Source organism: Neltuma alba, unplaced genomic scaffold (genome assembly GCF_004799145.2).
Source record: "Neltuma alba isolate B1F8T4 unplaced genomic scaffold, ASM479914v2 tig00001620_pilon, whole genome shotgun sequence".
Classification (NCBI taxonomy): Eukaryota; Viridiplantae; Streptophyta; class Magnoliopsida; order Fabales; family Fabaceae; genus Neltuma; species Neltuma alba.
The window spans coordinates 33,783-39,130 of record NW_021632534.1 but is presented as its reverse complement, the minus strand read 5'-3'; the positions used below and the strand labels follow the sequence as shown (position 1 = coordinate 39,130).

At 33.2% G+C, this 5,348-nt stretch overlaps 1 long non-coding RNA gene across 1 annotated transcript; it reads left to right on the top strand.

The window, feature by feature from the left end:
• The first annotated feature begins 545 nt into the window (after window positions 1-545).
• LOC114759825 (uncharacterized) lies at window positions 546-2,290 on the top strand. Its single transcript, XR_003741969.1, has 2 exons — window positions 546-1,202; window positions 1,965-2,290. It is a non-coding gene; the product is annotated as an uncharacterized LOC114759825 (long non-coding RNA).
• The last annotated feature ends 3,058 nt before the right edge of the window (window positions 2,291-5,348 follow it).

Here is a 5,348-nt window from a genome sequence, read left to right as displayed (position 1 = left end):
ATTGCAGTGATTTCAGTAAATCTAAGAACTAATATCAACAAACACTGAGTTGATACCATGCAGAGTAAAATTTCCACAATTTTCAAAATGTACAAGTTTTAACTTCTTTATACCCATAAGTTTTTATTTATTTGGCAGCTCTGTCTCACCATGCTACAGGTTCATATTCTTTGCTTTGATCTTTAATCTTTGCATATGTGATGTTAATAGTGTGCCATAAGTCCTAAAAGGTTTGTTTTTACAGCACATGCTTGAAATTTTCTAAAGCGCATAGGTTATTACGCATCGTTGTAGGAATTTTATCTTGATTGCCAAGTTTACCTGACCTAATTTTCGCTTCTTGCATTTTGTCTGAACATCTCCATGCATAGGGCACAAGGTGCGGAGCATTTTATGCTCTTCTTTTCCTTCTAAAAGATTTTATGGTTTACATGAAGGTTTTCTCAGTTGATAGAAATCCAATTTACATTATCCCTGAAAAGTGAGTGAGTGAGTGAGCATGCGCAAGCGTGTGCGCGCGTGCGTGCACGCGTGCGCGTGCATGCGTATGCGCGTGCGCGACTGAGTGAGTGAGAGTGCGTGCATGTGTGCGTGTGAGTGTGCATGTTTGTGTGCGTGGCAATGTGGAATAACATCTTATTAGGCTTTTTTCTGTTTAATCAGGAACTTGACCATATCGTAACTTCTTAATGGATTTTAGTACTAACTAGAATATTGGAATTGTCATGCCACTTGGAAATAACTGCTCTCATGACAATTGTATTGACTAAGTTATATCTTGTCTTTTAAAAAGCTATATAAACCTTTGCAGTTTAAGTATTTGGCACAATTTGAATATTTATTAGGATTAAACATACATATGGCAGGCAAGACTTTTCCGATAGTGTTTATAATATGTAGATTTCAATTATTTTGAGCTCTAGAATTGAAAATCATAGTCCATTTCTAGTAGAAACTGAGGAGCATTTCACAGGTCAATCAAATTATATTCAATGTGATATTCTTGTTGGGCTGTTTCCAAGTGCAAGTTTCGTGTTTGTTGGCACAGCAAATGCTAGCTTTCTTGATGAATCATAGTGGCAAGGCCCCAGAGGTGTTGCAGTTGTACACTAACACTATTCCAATTCCAAGGAAGGGGCCAACAATCAGTCCAATGATTTTTATGACACGGAGGCATTAATGAAGCAAGCAAGAGCTAACAGGTTTGCCAGGAGGGATTACAAATCCATGGTTCTTTTGCTTCCTTTAGTTGATATTCTGGCTGTTCTTCTCTTCAATTTTTACTCTGCTCAGGCGTCTATTGGATCTGAACACTTCTCTGTTTCTGGGAATAACTTTTTGGCTTTCTAAATCCAACTGCAAGTTAGAATTTAACTTGAACTGATTTTGATTGTAAATAATAGATTGTTAACTATTGAGCTTATCAGATAACAGTTAGTCAAAAGCTGTCTATATTCTCTTTTTTACTTTTGCACATTTACTGGCATCGGAGATATTAGGATTTGGGTAAACTAAAGAAACATATGAAGCACAAATGGTTTGATTATGGAGTTTATGGATGAAGTTGTATCCTATATCCGTGTTTGTTCCTTTTAGTAAATAACTGATATATGTGGCCATGCAAAAATCTTCAACCAACAACCGTTGAGGGATTTGAGTTCTGTTATGTGTTGCGTTTCAAGTGTCCTTGTTCCCAATGTGTAGGTGTATACTATTTCCTGGAGCAGGGACAACAACACTTGTTTCTCTTGGCATTACTAGAGCAGCACGGAGCCAAAGAACAGAAAAACTGTATTGGCGGCTGTCTAGCTAGGCCAAGAAAGATATTAAAGTCTCTTCCAAAGCATCCAATCTTTCCAACCCGTCACTTGATTAATTGTTATTATCAAGTTCTTTATTCCAATTATAACATGTTTGGCGTTAAGTTTCTGTCTTTTAATGATTTATATGAATTTTACTTGCAGGGAGCAGAACCACTCTCCTGATGGTTGGGGTTTTGGACATCTGTAGGATGGGGAAATTCAAGGGGTATAACTTAGTTCTTATAAATATGCGCGGAGGTGGTATTAATTCTTACGTTTAAAGAATTTTGCTGGTCCTGATTTTCTCTTGGGTTGCCCCCATTTTCTTTTGTATCTTAGTTAATGGATTAAGAGACGAATCAATGATTTAATCAGGTTTGATAATTTTATGTATCTATGTATCTATACCTTGATGTTATCCAATCAGAATTATTTAGTTCTTAGCACATCTAATCCATGTATAGGATTTTTTTTTTTGGCCAGAATAATCCATGTAAAGGATCAATTTATGTAAAGGATGCATCATTTTCCAATACAAGTGCTGAAATTAATTATTTTTTAAAAAACAAAGGTGTGGTCTGCATTTGGTCTTTTAATTTGAAAAAAATAAAAAATAAAATAAAAAATATTGAGTTGACTGAAATAAAGACGATTAAGTTACAATAACAATTCATCCTTTCCCATAGTCAATGAATGCATACTTTTGCCTTGGTTTTTTTTTTTTTTTAAAAATATTTCTTTACTTTTTAACTCTTCAAAATTTAGAAAATAAAATAGAATAGATTATGCTGATCGAATTGGCTCAAATGAGAACACTCAAGGAATTCTGCTAATAAATTTAGAACCTTATTCAGCTTAAATTGTTTGGATCAACGCACAGGTGGGCTGAACACAATTTATGCCATTTCACAATAGTTTGGAATTCTTATATTAAAAGAAAACTAAAATACAAAAAAGTCTTCTAAATTTTGGGTCAATTACATATCACCCCCTTAATCTTTAGAAGTTTAAATTAAGAACCATGATATCTTATGTTAAAACTATAAACTCTCCTGACATTAAAATTGTCATTATCTTTAACGGTATTTTTCATCTCATAATTTTTTTAATATTTTTTGTTATATACCATATCAATTTTAAAACAAATAATATTTAATACTTTCCATGTAATTTAAAATCTTGTTAAATAGATAGATTAACCAACAACAAAAAAGAAGATCGAGCCCCTGAGTTGCCTAACCAAATCCACTAAAGTTATATATATCGCTCATTAATTTGAAACCCTCAGTATAGTGGAAGGGGCTAATCCCTTACAATGTAACGAACCAAGATTCGAATCCCCATTAGGAGAGGTGCTCATATTTAGTATCTGATAGTGCTTCGAAAAGGATTGCCTCCAATAGAAGAATACCTATACTTTAGCAAAAAAAAAAAAAATTGAAACCCTCTCAAAAAGGCCTCTGTATGTTCGGTCCAAGGCATTGGTGGGCTGCAAATAAGGTAACACTTTTTATAGTAAAGAGGTTGGAATTTAAAATAAAAAAAGATAGAGTTACTTTAAAAGGACAAAATAGAATTAAGGAAAAATTAATCTTTGAGTCCTTCAACTCTCAACTTGTTTATAACTAAGTCCCTCGTTGATATGACTTGATTCTTAAACTTTTGACTCACTTGTAACTCAGTTTTTTTTTTTTTTTTCAGTTTTTATATTATGATCCTTGAGTCATCATACATGGCAAAAATAACTAATAATACACTTATAACTATTTCCACTCAGCTCCACCTGTTTTATTAAAAAAAATAAGATAAAGTAAACAAAAGAACAAGCTACATACTACGATGATCATCCTTCCCACCGATATTCACAGGCTTGTTGGCGTCCTTGGTTTCTGAGGTTAACTATGGTGTGTTAAGGTTTTGGAGATTTGTCGGAATGTATGCCCAAAGGGTTATACTAATTTTTAGGTCTAAAGGGTGGTCTGAGTCAAGATTTTCTTTTGGTTTACCCTAATTTTCTTTTAAACTTAGTTGTTAATCGACTAAAAGATAAATCAATGATTTAATTGGGTTTGATCATTCTTTATCCATATTCACGTTGCAAAACTAGATTTGTTTATTTATTTAGACATTCTATATTGTCTACTCAATTTTGTCAATGGATGCATCCTTCGACTATGGTTTTCAATTTTTGTTTTCAAAATTTATTTTCTCATTTATTATTGTTACTTAATCTCAAATGTGTGCTTGACAAGGAATTTGACCATAAATTCGAATTTTTTTAATAAATTAATTAAAGTTATAATTAGGTAGGTTTTAGTGAGAAATAAATTTCAAAAGGGAATTTGACTCAAAGAATGACTGATAAATGAATCTGTGTCTCGGTAGGAACCATAGACAATATTCATTTAGTCAACAATTCAAAGACCCAAGTGAATTTCACTTCTTCGCCAGCATTTCACATTCGCACCCCTCTTATATGGGAAAATTATTCATAAGTTCCATGTAAATATATATATAAAGATATTCCAAAAAATTTTATTTAGTTCAATTTGTATATTTATAAGTCAAATACTCTAGCTCCAATAACTCAAATTGGAATTTGTTCATCGTATAGCCACTACAACCCATAACACCCATAATGAACTTCAAAGAACAAGTGTTTATAAACGCACCCAATGGCAAGATTATAACCTTCAACCGCAAAATATCACATTCATGAGCTAGGGTTTTAGAAATCAACCATAAATCATCAATTTGAACTATGGAATTGGGAGAGATAGAGGAGGAGAGTTGATTGGAGTAGCTTGCCAACAAGATTGGAGTAAGATTGTGAAGTAATTGGGTGCTTTTATAAGCTTCCTCAAGGGTCGTACTGTAACTTAAAAAACCTTCTCAAAAATTGGAGTAAACTTAAAGCGTTACATGATGATGATGGCACTTTTTACTACCATTTTCAAATCCAGCTAAGCTTCTCTGCTATGCCTGTGTGGCTAGCATCTTCACTGTTTTACTAATGCGTTGGGGTTTTGGAGATCTGTAGGATAATATGTCCAAGAGTTATACTAATTTTGAGGTCTAAAGAATGTTCTAAGTCATGATTGTCTTTTGGTTTGCTCTCATTTTCCTTTTAACTTGGTTGTTGATGGACTAAAAGATGAATTAATGATTTTAGGTTGGTTTTGATAATTCTTTATCCATGTCCGTGTTCATGTCCAAGTCTAGTTGGTTTTTATTTCAATTGGGAAAAAATCCATGTTCATGTTGCAAAATCAGATTTGTTTAGTTCTTCGTACATTATGATCTTTGTATACTTTAATTTAGTCAATGAATGCATCCTTTGCCCATGGTTATCATTTTCTTTCCTTTTTTCTTTTAACTCTCTTCCTCTTCTAAATTTGGAAAATTAAATAGAATAGATTGAGCTTATAGAGTTGACCGAACTGAGCCCACAAACATGATGAACTCTGCTAATAAATTCAGGGCCTGTTTGGATAGTAGGCCAAACCATGGTTTGGGAAAAAAATCACCCAAACAGACACAAATTAT